Genomic DNA, 16629 nt, shown 5'->3' on the forward strand with positions numbered 1-16629 from the left:
ACACATTGTTTACTGTCCATATTCCTCTATAAACGGACTGTTTTCACTGTTTCCAATTGCTCTTTTTTTTATATACTTTTGTAGCCTATGTGCAATGATTAGCGCTATGCTGCCAGCAGGTGGAATCAATCTACTAAACGAGCAATTATCTGACATTCAGAGGTGTTGCGCACCAGCGAATATATATTCAATCTCCAAAGTCAAACTCATAAATTCACAATGTACCATGCCGCTCCTCGCTGTGAGCTGTATGATGATCTGAGCGAGAGAAGGGGTGCGCGCTCTCTCTCTCTCTCTCTCTCTCTCTCTCTCTCTCTCGCTCTCTCTCTCTCTCACACACTCTCTCTCTCTCTCTCTCTCTCTCTCTCTCTCACACACTTACTTTGTGCTTGCTGCTGTTTTCAGAAGAATTAATCCAAGGTTTGTCATATATTATGGTTTAGTAGGCATACACTTTAGCTGGTCAGTTAGTGTGTGCAGACTCAGAGAGAGAAGCAGCACTGCTCTGCTCATTAAATTGATATGACCTAGATATGTCATATGCGCATCTGATCAAGATAATTAGTTATTTGGCAACACCTGTGTGAAATACCAACGCTTTCATATAGCCTACTTTTAGAATAAGCTTTTTCTTTTTTTTTGTGGCCATCTACAGGCCAGCCATGTGTACTGCATCTTTATCTTGAAAACGGAGCAGTTTACCGGTCTCGTGTGTAAGGCAAACATAATTAACATAACCGCAATGTAGACGCAGTAAAGTTTTATATCGTTCTCAAACTTAGGCGGGGAACAGCCCGCGACGTCCTCGTGTAGTGGCCCTCTAAATTTCACTCTGATCGACAGCAGCACTTTGTAACTCACATTGGATATTAACAATGCTTCTGGAAATGTGGCTTTAATGTGCACAGATTTGCTATCTTGTTTTGTGAAGCGTTTTTCTTTTAGAAAAAAAAATGGGTTAAAAAATCGTGGGATAAAAATGTAGTGTAAAAAAAAAGAAGATTGAGTGCAGTGCTCCTTTAAAATGCCATTAATTTCTCAGGTACACAGAGATTTTTTTTTTTACAACCTTGAACATTGTGAACAAGTCCTGTAGAGCTGATGAGTCTATACTGTACTACTAGTGTCTGTCTGTCTGTCTGTCTGTCTGGGGCTAATCTCACAAATTGTGTTTCCTTGGCCTATTTCTTGGCTGCTGCCAGTATAGGACAGCAGCCAAGAACAAGTTAAAATATAGCCATTCCACGAGCTCGCAACAAGTCTAAATAAAATGCGTAATGTATTGCATAATATAATATAATTCAATATATTACACATTTAGACATGTTGTAATGCTGTAATATAATATTATGGGTCCAGAGTCCAGACTGTCCACTAGAGGAGGCAACAACAGCTCACTGGTCTCCAGTGGGGCTGGAATGACATGACAATCTGAAAGACACACACACACACAGTCACACACACACACACACACACAGAGAGACACACATACACATGCATTAAAGACCCACATGTAACCTGTTTTTAGTGAGAAAAAATGTTCACTCTTCTTTGAAGCACACACTCCCTCACTTACCCGCAGCTCCCAGCAGAGCCACACACAGTCATAATCAGCATGATGATGATGAGAATGTCTGCAAAAAACAAAAACAATGCTTATAGTCCAAGTAGAATTACAACAAATTAAATTACAAAATAGAAATAGGGCTCCATTAACTAGCGCAGGGGTTCTCAACCCGTGGGCTATTTTAGGGGGTCCCCAAATGATATATATATATATATATAATATATATTATTTTTTTTGCAACTGAATGGCTGGAAAATGGAAATTAAAAGCATTTCCGGGGGTGCCCAGCCAAAAACGTTGAATCCATGCACTAGCAAGACAGCTCTCAAAATCTCAATGTTGTGAACAAAGCAGATTGTTTTTGTCACACTGCACATCGCTATCATGACGTGTCATACCGACATGGCGAGCTATCGATTTCTATGGCACTATAGATGTGTCTGTCCACTTTCCAATGAGAACATCATTATAAAGCCACTTCACTGTATTCAAATGTTCTTGCAGAGTCTGCTTTGCTCACATGTTCTGTGAGCTAAAGTGCTGCTAAGTTAAAGTGCCTCTTCACAGTGCAATGAGACTGAACAGAGAGAAGGAAAACAAATGATACAAAATGATTTCAATTCCACCTTTCTAGACTTGGAGGCCTATGGTTGTGATCAGGTCTCTATTTCCGACTTGATATTCATAAAGAATGTTGATGTACTTCCTGGCCTAAAAGACAATCTTATTGTTAAAAAACACTTTAAAAACATGGAACAGAATACGGAAACATTTTGGCATAACAAACCATATTGCTCATCATAAAATAAATGATTTAATTCTTCACCAAAGACAGAGTGCCTTGGACTCTTTTCTTTTCAAGTCTGCAATTTACACCTTGACAAGCAGTACAACTTGGAGGAAGGATACCTTTTGTCTATATTGTCTTACCTGTATCACCAAAGAGCACCCATCTATGAGCCACTAACAGATCCCTGCATTGCTTCCATTCCTCTATTTTCTAAACCATATTTCTTGTTTGGCACCGGTAGCAAAAAAAACGCTGATTTTGTACATTCATGTCATGATGCAGGTTTTGGGGTGTAGAAAGATGCTGTCATCTTGACGATCAAAGACCTGTACAAAGATGGTGTGCTAAAATCATTCCAAGAACTTCAATCAGAATTGAACTTACAGCAACCCCAATTATTCCGTTACCTGCAACTCAGGAGCTACATCAACTCTGTTCCAGAATATAGGACTGGCCTGAGCACGACCCCCAACCAAGTAGAATCCATCCTAATAAAATAATCAACTCTCCCCAAAAAGAGAGTCAGCTTTCTCTACGAGAGCCTATTCCAGGTGGAAAAAGCCTCAACTAATAATAGTAAAACAGCATGGGAAAACCATCTCCAATTACAATTTGACGAGGGGTTATAGAGCATCGCAGTCCCGCCCCCTACCAGGGCCCAGGAACTGATTCTCCATTCATTTTCCTCATAGACATTTCAAAAAGTATTTATTTAAAGACGTTTACGCCGCGGACAAAGCCAACTCGAGTCGTGACAAATCATGACAACAAACACAATGTTTTGGGCCGAACAAATAATTAGAAAGAAGGAAAAACGGCAGGTTACAACACTTTTTTTGTTGTTTTTCTTCTTTGTAATTATTTGTTTGGTCCAAAATATTGTGTTTGTTGTCATGAGTTTCCTGGGCCTGGCGTCGTCATGAAAGAGGACGGGACTGCGATGCTCTATTATGGTGTAACATAATTACTCAATGCAAATAAAATAACATGCACAAACAAGTCCTATGAAACCCAATATAAAATAATACACAAGCTACGTACAGTACCTCCCCAGTAACCAGGAGTAAATTCGACCCCCTATGCTCTCCCCTGTGCAAAAGTGGACAAGGTACCCACAGCCATATGATGTGGACATGCCCACTAATCAGACCCTTTTGGGTATCTATTCAAGATGAAATTCTGAAACTGATTGGAATTTGAATACCATTAGATCCAATTTACTACGTCTTAGGGGCAGACATAAATACCACACTAACTAAAAGTCACCTGTGGCGACTGTGGCTCAGGAGGTAGAGCAGGTCATCCAATGATCCATGGGTCGGCGGTTCGAATCCCGGCTCCTCCTGTCTACATGTCGAAGTGTCCTTGGGCAAGACACTGAACCCCAAATTGCTCCCGATGTGCTGGTTGGTACCTTGCATGGCTTCCGCCGCAATCGGTGTATGAATGGGTGAATGTAATGCACAATCTATGTAAAGCGCCTTGGATAAAGGCGCTATATAAATGCACCATTTACCATTCACCAACATCTAGTACGAGCCTTGCTCTATGCTGCTCGGCTGTCAATTCTTCATAAATGGATAGACAAGATGACAGCCCTCTATAGTGTTATATTATGGTTTGAAAAAGTGCTACGCTTAATGCCACTGGAGAGGCTCTCATGTGTCCTACGGGGCAACCTGGCCGAAGTCGTCGAAGCATGGCTGCCATTGGTGCCTCATACAGGGGACGAGTGGTCAAATGTTATGTGTATTGGAGTGACCGAGGAGGCCAGTTAGATGACATACCAATGGGGAGGTATAGGGGTCAGACTTACATTAATTAAAGATGATGGTAGCAGCTATATTGTGATGTCTAAAATACTCAATTAGGTGTGAAAATGTAAATAGGTACAAGATGATTTGTATATACTTTCTGTCCTTGTGCCCCTTTGGCATATGATTTATGATTTGCATACACTTTTTGTTTTTATGTATTTCAACTATTTATGTAACATTTTTATCTTGTTAGCCTGTTGTTGAGGAGGCTTTTCCTGACCATTGTGCGGTGTTGGACAGTGTCGTAGGCAGCAGAGAGATCTATGAATGCTGCTCCAGTTATTTGGTTTCCCTCAAACCCATCCTCAATGTGTTGGGTGAGGTTGAGCTCTGTCCAGCACAGGAGCGGCCGGGACGGAAACCAGCTTGGTCTTTAGTCAGTTTGGTGTCTATGAGTGGCATGAGGCGTTGGAGTAGCAGCCTCTCATAGAGCTTGTACGTAGGTGATGCAGAGGAGGGAAATGGGTCGGTAGCTCTTTGGGGATGATGGGTCTTTGCCAGGTTTGGGGATTGCAACCACTTTGGCCTTTCTCCAGACAGAAGGGATGGTTTTCTGTGCCATGCATGTGTTCAGCATCCCCACGAGCCAGGTCTTTGCGTTAGGTCCCAGGTTCTGTATCATTTCTGCCAGTATGTCATCAATCCCTGCTGCTTTTCCGGGTTTCAACTTTCCCCATTGCAGTTTCGAGTTCTTCTAGGTCGAAGGGTTTGGTTTGAGGGCTGGCTGATTGTGGTTGGTCTGATACCACTGTGCGATGGTATTCTCCTGTGGGTCGGCGGCGGTGTTGGCCACCAGTTCTGATGCAACAGAGTTTGCTGTGACCGTTTTGATTATGGGTGGCTCCCTGAGGTCCCTGATCCCCATGGGGTCCAACAGTGGTCATTGAAGCGTGCACACACACACACGCACGCACACATGCACCTACACACGCACAGGCGCACATGCGCATGCACACGCTAACCAAATGTAACTCTGAGAGTGTAACACATGTAACCAAATGGACCCTTACAGGTCTGTCATTCTGATAGTGTAACACATGTAACCAAATGGACCATCCATTACATGTCTGTAACTCTGAGAGTGTAACACATGTAACCAAATGGACACTTACAGGTCTAACTCTGAGAGTGTAACACACATGTAACCAAATGGACCCTTACAGGTCTGTAACTCTGAGAGTGGCCGACGGGCACGTACAGGTCTAGTGTAACCACATTGACCATTTGGTCCATGTCTGTAAGTCTGAGAGTGTAACACATGTAACCAAATGGACCCTTACAGGTCCAACACTGTCCAATTCTTCATCATTGTTGAGGATTTAAAAAAAGGTGAAAATCAAGGAAAAGTGAAAGGCTATAGTCCATGGTTTCGGAGGGCATACAATAGTATGTTTTTTTTACGATTTTGGAGGATTTGAAAAAAAGGTGAAAGGTGAAATGCTATAGTATGCCGTCTGAGATGGGCTATAGCCCATGGTCAAAAATGATGAAAAACGAGGATTTGAAAAAAAGACGAAAATCACTCCGAGACCATGGGCTATCATGTCAACCCATTTGGGATTATGGTTGATCTTATGAATGTCTTATAGATCTTGATCTAAACCCTCTGAGAACCTTCAAGTGTTTAATAGAGAAAATAAAAAAACTGTTACAGAAGGGGGTTCCCGCCCAGAATGGGTTAAGTGTCGTATGTTGTGTCCATGTGTCATAAGTTCATGTGTTGTCCATGTCTTTTTCTGCTTAATAAAAATATTGAAAAGCACAACAGAGAGAAGGAAAACAAAAACACCATTCCAAACCTAATGGTTCTCCAAAATATAATTTTAAAGTTGAAAGCCATTGATCGCACAAAGCTGGCCACTTACATGTTCTGAACTACTGGCCTTCATCGCACACTCCATCGATTCCCGTCGTTCCACTGGCATAAAGGCAGCTCTTTCCCTCATCAATCGTTACTTTTTTTTTTGTACAAGACCCAAGAGAGGCATATATACTTCAGCTTTGGAAAGTCTACAAAGAAAGAAGAACAAGTGTGGCCCTGGGGAAGGAATGAAAAATATTCCTCATCTTGTCCATGTTCTCTGCTATAGACGAGCAAGATGAAAACTATGTTTTAGTGGTTAATTAATAATTTAACTTCCCTTGAAATGTAATGTAGTCAAAAGTACAATATTTGCCTTTGAAATGATTACTCAAGTCTTTACTGTGTACTTACTTCAGTACTCAAGTAAATTAACTTTGTGACAGTCCACCACTGCTCTATAGTCACTGCTCTATAGTTAACGCTGTGTGTGTGTGTGTGTGTGTGTGTGTGTGTGTGTGTGTGTGTGTGTGTGTGTGTGTGTGTGTGTGTGTGTGCGTGTGTGCGTGTGTGCGTGCGTGCGTGCGTGCGTGCGTGCGTGCGTGCGTGCGTGCGTGCGTGCGTGCGTGCGTGCGTGCGTGCGTGCGTGCGTGCGTGCGTGCAATTACTGCCGCGGCGGGTGTGAACCTGGCACGGGTGCCAGGACCTGGGGGGCGTGCCCGGTCAAATCCAATCTGTCGGGTGGAAAAATCCGCCGTGCAATGCATTCGTGCTGTTGTTCTCAGAGTGGGGTCCGGGGACCCCCATGGGTCCTTGAGGGAGGAGGGGGTTCCAGGGGGACCAAAGCAAAATGAGTTAATATAGTTAATATAACTTCCAGAAGCTTGTTAGAAAATAATTGTGTTGTGCCAGGGCCCAGGGGCCCCCAGGTGTGTGAAAAGAAGAAGAATTAAATTTGATCCTTTTTGTCCATTTCCTGAGAAGGGTTTTGGACACACATGCCCGAGAGCCGTTTCGACCGAAAATCAACCGATAATTCCCAGTAGGTTACTTATTACGCCGATTTTATCTAGCCGACTACTGCATGTAGTCTGGAGCCTACTGGCTGCGATTGGCGTTGATGACACGTTAACCGATCTTATCGGTCTACTCAGGTCTACTGGACATGCTTGGAGCCTACTGAAAATGACAAGCATCCTCATACCCTCCCCTAAACTTAACCGCAAGCATGTCGCAGCGCGGTCCTAATATTAACGCATGTTCGCCAACCTTAATCCTGTTGTTTTGGTCTACTGCCTACTTTATCAGTCAGCAGAGAATGCCCATACTCGTCGAAAACAATCGTACTGATCCTAAGTGATCACTGCGGTCTTGTCTATTGATAACAGTCGAAACGATATATCTTTTTCTCGTTATTACTTTTTCATGTGATAGCCTATTTTCACTCTTCAGGACAACAACTCGTCCAATCTCTGTGCTTTATGCGGTTCTTCTCAGTGCTAACCACAGACCGCCTGTCTCTTCTCTTTGTGTTTCTTCCGTCATATGAATGGAAGGACCCTCGCAGCGCTGCGCGCCCCGAGGCGGGTCGAGTGCCCATGTGCAGCTCCTTAGTCACCGTGACATGATAGGACATAATGACCACAGCAGCAGCAACAGCCCACTGCCATGACATGACCTCATCTCTGTGCCAGTTCATTCTAGCATGTTTGTGTGTTTGATCCAAATCCAAAACCCCACCTAGGAGGGAAGATTGCACTTTGATAGCTTTGTAATGCCACTTATTTGGCGGCGAATCAAATTGTTGAAATAGCTTAGTTTTATGCAGATAACCAAGTCAAGTATTGATACTCCTGGTCAAATAATATTAGTCAACTGAAGTCAAATTCAAAAGTAGGCTGGTTGTGGTTTTTCAAATATTTATTCAGTGCAATGTTGTTTATTTGTCTTTGAAATGAAATCTAGCGGAGTATATCCCAAGAAATAGTACAGTGTAGTAGATTCTCCAAACATGTACTTGCGTACAGTGGGATACGCAAGTACATTTACCTACCCGTTACGGACCACTATTGTTGTCTTATACGGACTCTGCTGTGGCTCACCCTCTGCAGTAATCCACAATCTACTGTTATACCAACATTAAGCAAGACAAAGTGAGAGCGGGTAGATTGGATGTGGACGCTGGCGACGGTTATTGAGATGGATACGCCAACACATCCCGCCGTGCCGTCTCACTGGCCCCCGGGGCTCTGGAGGCCAGCGGGCCTTGGTGAGAATCCAGACGAGGCAAGGGTGGGGGGGGAGAGAGAGAGAGAGAGAGAGGAAGAGGCAGAAGTGAACCATTTGTTTCCTCATAATGATATTGGATGACTTCTGGCCCTCCCAGGGCAGTGCCATTAGAAGAGCATTAGGGGCCTAATTCTTCAGTGGCGCAGTGCAAACTGCAGTTTGGTTATACCCACCACCACCGCATCCACATTTCAATGTGTGAGTTAAAAACAGCGCGCAATGCCAAAATGAGGGCGCTCTTGTGAACCAATTAATGATTATAGGACCATTGGCTGGCTCACACAACTTCTGTTACTCTACCAAGTATCACAAATCCCATGAGGAACTGTACAGAAAAAAAGGTTTACATCTACATTAAATCCAATATTTCTCCAACTGAAGAGGCACTGAATTGTATATATTTACATAATACATATAAAAGTGTATAAGCATGTATATTTGAGTGGTGCAACTGTGACAGGGTCGGTTTTGATGGTGTCTGAAGGTGTTTGAGAAACTGCTAATTAGGAAATCACCTGCACCTGAGTAATTGGGTGGAGCCTTTAAAAGGCAGGCTGCAGCAGTACAGAGAGAGAGAGAGAAAGCAGTGCACAGAGAGAATAAAGGTGGTGGAGAGGAGCAGAGGGGGAGAAGAAGGAGCTGGCCGGATGGAAGGAGAGCGGCCATGGACGGGGGCCGGTGTCGGGGCACCGAGGACAGGGACACTCCAGCCGGGGGAAATGGTTGCTTGGCACCAGGCGGGGTGTGCCCTGCCCGCCTGTGGCAGGACCCATCTGTGGAGGCACTGGGAGAGGACGCCAGAGGAGAGAAGGCCCAAGGGAGAGGACCTAGTGAGAGAGGCATGCAGGCTGGGAAAGAGGGGAAGCCAAACCAACTCAGCAGAGTTGAGGCAAAGTTGCGACTTGCCCCTCTTTCGAGTTAAGTAGCTGAGTAGCTAAGTAGCTGAGTACTTTCTACTTAAAGTTCCAAAAGTAGAAACCACTCAATTTATGCAGAATGTTTTCAAATGTAAAAAAATAAATAAACATTTGAAAATAGCAGATCTTCAAGCAATGTGTTGCGATGGGACACATTGTGAGCTTGTAGATCTGCTATTTTCAAATGGCGGAAATGTATACACATGGTTAATTGTATGTGTTCTAATATTAAAAATCTAGAAAGTAACTAACGTTTTCAAATAATTGTAGTGGAGTAAAAAGTACAATATCAGGATCCGAGATGTAGTGGAGTAGAAGTGAAATTGTTAACACTTGAGGTAAGTATGAGTACCTCAAACTTCAGTATTCTTACTGACTGCAAGTAAACGTTACTTTGCGTCTGTCATGTTGCCGTCTCGGGAGCGCCGCCACATACAGTTGGAGGCCATCGATATTGTCCTTTTCTTTTTGCTGAGGTTTGCGTGATCTGCGCAAAAGGACAGTTAACCCATTTTGGGCGGGAACCCCTTTTGGTGTTTTAAACATTATGTTATAATTTAGCTATTGAAAAATAGCAGATCTACAAGCTCATACGAGCTTGTAGGTCTGCTATTTTTGAAAAATCGTGAAAATATTTATTTCAGAAAACTGGAGGATTTAGAAGGATTTTTTTAAAATTTTGAGGTCAGGCCTAAATGGGTCAAATGATAAGGGACAATATCGGTGACACCCAACTGTACGCTTGCGCTGGGTTGTCGAAGCGAGGGATTTCACCTACGGCACTTCAGCGTAGCAGATTTATTTATTGACTTGTCACAATCAAAATTAAGGCACACACTGTCAGGTCTTGAACCTGTGGCCCTTCTGATCCCCAGGCAGGTTCTTTACCCTGTCAGCCACTGTGCTTGCTGTGTAGAAATAGCCAAATAGATATTGATAGAAGAGATAGCCAGAGGGTTGTTTTCATGGTGGTTCATAAACATTCAAACGTCTAGAACAGCACAATAGACAAATCTTTTTTTAAATTATTTTGTAATCAATCGTGTTACTCAAAGGCAAAGGAAGACAGGGTTGTGGCAGGTAGCAAGTAGCTCAGTGAGTTAGCACGCTGGCTACATGATCTGGAGGTATGGGTTCAAACCACAACAAACTAAACCAGTTCAGGTCATGACTCCAAACACTCCAGACCTCCCCAGTGCCTGCCCATGCAGTGTCTGCCCAGTGTTTGCCCAGTGCCCAGTGCCTGCCTATAGTGTCTGTAGGGGCGACTGTGGCTCAAGAGGTAGAGCAGGTCGTCCAATGATCCATGGGTCGGCGGTTCGAATCCCGGCTCCTCCTGTCTACATGTCGAAGTGTCCTTTGGCAAGACACTGAACCCCAAATTGCTCCCGATTTGCTGGTTGGTAACTTGCATGGCTCCCGCCGCAATCGGTGTATGAATGTGTGTGTGAATGGGTGAATGTAATGCACAATCTATGTAAAGCGCCTTGGATAAAGGCGCTATATAAATGCACCATTTGCCATTTGCCCAGTGCCTCCCCAGTGTAACCCAAAAGACGAAAATCACTCCAATACCATGGCCCATGGTCTCGGAGTGATTTTCGTCTTTTTTTTCAAATCCTCGTTTTTCATCATTGTTTTACCGTGGGTATGCCCATATCGGACGGCATACTATAGCACGCCGTTTATCTACATTTTTGAGGATTTGAAAAAAAGACGAAAATCACTCCGATACCATGCAAGCCCATGGTCTCAGACGGCATACTATAGCATGCCGTTTTTCATCCTTTTTGAGGATTTGAAAAAAATACGAAAATCACGAAAAAACAACATACTATAGTTCATGGTTTCGACAGAATACTATAGTATGTCATTTTTCATGATTTTTTAGGATTTGAAAGAACTGGGAGGCACTGGGGGGACACTGGGGAGGCACTGGTCAGACACTGGGGAGGCACTGGGGGACTGGGGAGGCACTGGGGGGACACTGGGGAGGCACTGGGGAGGCACTGAGGGGACACTGGGGAGGCACTGGTCAGACACTGGGAAGGCGCTGGGCAGACACTAGGGAGGCAATGGGCAGACACTGGGGACCCTTAGTGTCCAATTGTATTGTAATTGTAATTGAAGTGACTTTACTGTTAAAATGTAAATGAGTGTGAATGTACTATGTGATTTGTTTTTCGTAAATTTTCTGTAAATGACAACAAAACTAAAATGAAGGCACTGGTGTTGGCACCCCTGGTTTACCGGGACAGGGTTCAATTCCCTGAAGTGCCCTGCTCATTTTGTTGTATTTACACTTAAATAGTTTATTATTTAAAAAAAATGTTCTGCGTTTGTCTGGTTTGATTGCTGCTGCATATCCTCAACATTATTAAACTAGACTCACGATTTTTCACGATTTGAGGATTTGAAAAAAAGATGAAAATCACGGTAAAAAACGACATACTATAGTTCAAGGTTTTGGACGGAATAAGCATATAAGCTGAATTATAAAAAGTGTGAATGGAGTTTCTATGAAAGTGACTTTTTGACATGCCATAGAGCTGCCATTGAGCCCCATTATAAATGTATCAAATTTGAAAGCACTATATATCTAAAACTATGAAACATTTCAAAGATTCCTTTTCAGTCCACCGTAAGATGAACCTAAATACGTTTGAATGGGGTTTCTAGGTGTAAGTATGTAGGACTAGTAGCATGCCAAAGTTTGTGCTATTACCATTGAGAATGCATTGGGCGTTTAAGTTAAATAACTCAGAAACTACAAAACATTTCAAAGTAAAAAGTCCCAGCATGTGTCTCCACAGTAAGCTGAATTATAAAAAGTGTGAATGGAGTTTCTAGGTGAAAGTGACTGTTTGACGTGCCATAGAGCTGCCATTGAGCCCCATTATAAATGTATCAAATTTAAAAGCACTATATTTCTAAAACTATGAAACATTTCAAAGATTCCTTTTCAGGCAAACATGTCCACCGTAAGATGAACCTAAATAGGTTTGAATGGGGATTCTAGGTGTAAGTATGTAGGACTAGTAGCATGCCAAAGTTATAATTTTCTTCGGACGGAATACTATAGCATGTCGTTTTTCGTTCTTTTGGAGGATTTGAAAAAAAAGATGAAAATCATGAAAAAACTAATTACTATAGTTCAAGGTTTCGGACGGCATACTATAGCTTGTCGTTTTTCGTGATTTTGGAGGATTTGAAAAAAAGATGAAAATCATGAAAAAACAACATACTATAGTCCATGGTTTGGGACGGCATAATATATTATGTCATATTTTCATGATTTTGGGACACTATGTCAGAGCCAGGACTTGAACCTGCAGCCTCCTGATTACCAGGCAGGCTCTGTACCCAGTGATCCACTGTGCATGCTGTTCTTAAAAGGCCGACTAGATAATGACAGAAGAGCCAGAGACTTGTTTCCATTGTGGTTCATAAACATTTGAGCGTCTAGAGATAAACAACAGCAAAAGAAACAAGACAAAACTCCTGTTTTTATTTTTTGTATCAATGTTGTACTCAAAGGGAACAGCAGACTGCATTGTGGCAGGTAGCAAGTAGATCAGTGACTTAGCACACTGGCTGCATGATCTGGAGATTGTGGGTTCAAACCCCACTCAAATCTTTACTTGCCAAAATCTGCCATTGACCCCCATTCTGAATTTCTCAAATTTAAAAGCACTATATTTCTAAAACTATGTAACATTTCAAAGATTCCTTTTCAGGCAAACATGTCCACCGTAAGATGAACCTAAATACGTTTGAATGGGGTTTCTAGGTGTAAGTATGTAGGACTAGTAGCATGCCAAAGTTTGTGCAATTACCATTGAAAATGCATTGGGCGTTTAAGTTAAATAACTCAGAAACTACAAAACATTTCAAAGTAAAAAGTTCCAGCATGTGTCTCCACAGTAAGCTGATTTATAAAACGTGTGAATGGAGTTTCTAGGTGAAAGTGATTTTTTGACGTGCCACTATCTGCCATTGAGCCCCATTATAAACTTCTCAAATTTGAAAGCACTATATTTCTAAAACTATGAAACATTTCAAAGATTCCTTTTCAGGCAAACATGTCCACCGTAAGATGAACCTAAATAGGTTTGAATGGGGTTTCTAGGTGTAAGTATGTAGGACTAGTAGCATGCCAATGTTTGTGCTATTGCCATTGAGAATACATTGGGCGTTTAAGTTAAATTACTCAGAAACTACAAAACATTTCAAAGTAAAAAGTTCCAGCATGTGTCTCCACAGTAAGCTGAATTATAAAACGTGTGAATGGAGTTTCTAGGTGAAAGTGATTTTGACGTGCCACTATCTGCCATTATAAATTTCTCACATTTAAAGCACTATATTTCTAAAACTATGAAACATTTCAAAGATTCCTTTTCAGGCAAACATGTCCACCGTAAGATGAACCTAAATAGGTTTGAATGGGGTTTCTAGGTGTAAGTATGTAGGACTAGTAGCATGCCAATGTTTGTGCTATTGCCATTGAGAATACATTGGGCGTTTAAGTTAAATTACTCAGAAACTACAAAACATTTCAAAGTAAAAAGTTCCAGCATGTGTCTCCACAGTAAGCTGAATTATAAAACGTGTGAATGGAGTTTCTAGGTGAAAGTGATTTTGACGTGCCACTATCTGCCATTATAAATTTCTCACATTTAAAGCACTATATTTCTAAAACTATGAAACATTTCAAAGATTCCTTTTCAGGCAAACATGTCCACCGTAAGATGAACCTAAATAGGTTAGAATGGGGATTCTAGGTGTAAGTATGTAGGACTAGTAGCATGCCAAAGTTATAATTTTTTTCGGACGGCATACTATAGCATGTCGTTTTTCGTGATTTTGGACTATTTGAAAAAAAGATGAAAATCATGAAAAAACGACATACTATAGTTCATGGCTTAAGGACGGCATACTATAGCATGTCGTTTTTCATGATTTTGGAGGATTTGAAAAAAAGATGAAAATCATGAAAAAACGACATACTATAGTCCATGGTTTGGGACGGCATAATATATTATGTCATATTTTGGGACACTATGTCAGAGCCAGGACTTGAACCTGCAGCCTCCTGATTACCAGGCAGGCTCTGTACCCAGTGAGCCACTGTGCATGCTGTTCTTAAAAGGCCGAATAGATAATGACAGAAGAGCCAGAGACTTGTTTCCATTGTGGTTCATAAACATTCGAGCGTCTAGAGATAAACAACAGCAAAAGAAACAATAGACAAATCTCCTGTTATTTTATTTTTTGTATTTTATTTTTGTATCAATGTTGTACTCAAAGGGAACAGCAGACTGCATTGTGGCAGGTAGCAAGTAGATCAGTGACTTAGCACACTGTCTGCATGATCTGGAGCATGTGGGTTTAAACCCCACTCAAATCTTTACTTGCCAAAAACTGCCATTGACCCCCATTCTGAATTTCTCAAATTTAAAAGCACTATATTTCTAAAACTATGAAACATTTCAAAGATTCCTTTTCAGGCAAACATGTCCACCGTAAGATGAACCTAAATAGGTTTGAATGGGGTTTCTAGGTGTAAGTATGTAGGACTAGTAGCATGCCAATGTTTGTGCTATTGCCATTGAGAATACATTGGGCGTTTAAGTTAAATTACTCAGAAACTACAAAACATTTCAAAGTAAAAAGTTCCAGCATGTGTCTCCACAGTAAGCTGAATTATAAAACGTGTGAATGGAGTTTCTAGGTGAAAGTGATTTTGACGTGCCACTATCTGCCATTATAAATTTCTCACATTTAAAGCACTATATTTCTAAAACTATGAAACATTTCAAAGATTCCTTTTCAGGCAAACATGTCCACCGTAAGATGAACCTAAATAGGTTAGAATGGGGATTCTAGGTGTAAGTATGTAGGACTAGTAGCATGCCAAAGTTATAATTTTTTTCGGACGGCATACTATAGCATGTCGTTTTTCGTGATTTTGGACTATTTGAAAAAAAGATGAAAATCATGAAAAAACGACATACTATAGTTCATGGCTTAAGGACGGCATACTATAGCATGTCGTTTTTCATGATTTTGGAGGATTTGAAAAAAAGATGAAAATCATGAAAAAACGACATACTATAGTCCATGGTTTGGGACGGCATAATATATTATGTCATATTTTGGGACACTATGTCAGAGCCAGGACTTGAACCTGCAGCCTCCTGATTACCAGGCAGGCTCTGTACCCAGTGAGCCACTGTGCATGCTGTTCTTAAAAGGCCGAATAGATAATGACAGAAGAGCCAGAGACTTGTTTCCATTGTGGTTCATAAACATTCGAGCGTCTAGAGATAAACAACAGCAAAAGAAACAATAGACAAATCTCCTGTTATTTTATTTTTTGTATTTTATTTTTGTATCAATGTTGTACTCAAAGGGAACAGCAGACTGCATTGTGGCAGGTAGCAAGTAGATCAGTGACTTAGCACACTGTCTGCATGATCTGGAGCATGTGGGTTTAAACCCCACTCAAATCTTTACTTGCCAAAAACTGCCATTGACCCCCATTCTGAATTTCTCAAATTTAAAAGCACTATATTTCTAAAACTATGAAACATTTCAAAGATTCCTTTTCAGGCAAACATGTCCATCGTAAGATGAACTATAGGCTTGAATGGGGTTTCTAGGTGTAAGTATGTAGGACTAGTAGCATGCCAAAGTTTGTGCTATTGCCATTGAGAATGCATTGGGCGTTAAAGTTAAATAACTCAAACTACAAAACATTTCAAAGTAAAAAGTTCCAGCATGTGTCTCCACAGTAAGCTGAATTATAAAAAGTGTGAATGGAGTTTCTAGGTGAAAGTGCTTTTTTGACGTGCCAATATTTGCCATTGAGCCCCATTGTAAAAGTCTCAAATTTGAAAGCACTATATTTCTAAAACTATGAAACATTTCAAAGATTCCTTTTCAGGCAAACATGTCCACCATAAGATGAACCTAAGTAGGCTTGAATGGGGTTTCTAGGTGTAAGTATGTAGGACTAGTAGCATGCCAAAGTTTGTGCTATTGCCATTGAGAATGCATTGGGCGTTAAAGTTAAATAACTCAGAAACTACAAAACATTTCAAACTAAAAAGTTCCAGCATGTGTCTCCACAGTAAGCTGAATTATAAAACGTGTGAATGGAGTTTCTAGGTGAAAGTGATTTTGACGTGCCACTATCTGCCATTATAAATTTCTCACATTTAAAGCACTATATTTCTAAAACTATGAAACATTTCAAAGATTCCTTTTCAGGCAAACATGTCCACCGTAAGATGAACCTAAATAGGTTAGAATGGGGATTCTAGGTGTAAGTATGTAGGACTAGTAGCATGCCAAAGTTATAATTTTTTTCGGACGGCATACTATAGCATGTCGTTTTTCGTGATTTTGGACTATTTGAAAAAAATATGAAAATCATGAAAAAACGA

Source organism: Electrona antarctica (assembly GCF_951216825.1).
Source record: "Electrona antarctica genome assembly, chromosome: 20".
Lineage (NCBI taxonomy): Eukaryota > Metazoa > Chordata > Actinopteri > Myctophiformes > Myctophidae > Electrona > Electrona antarctica.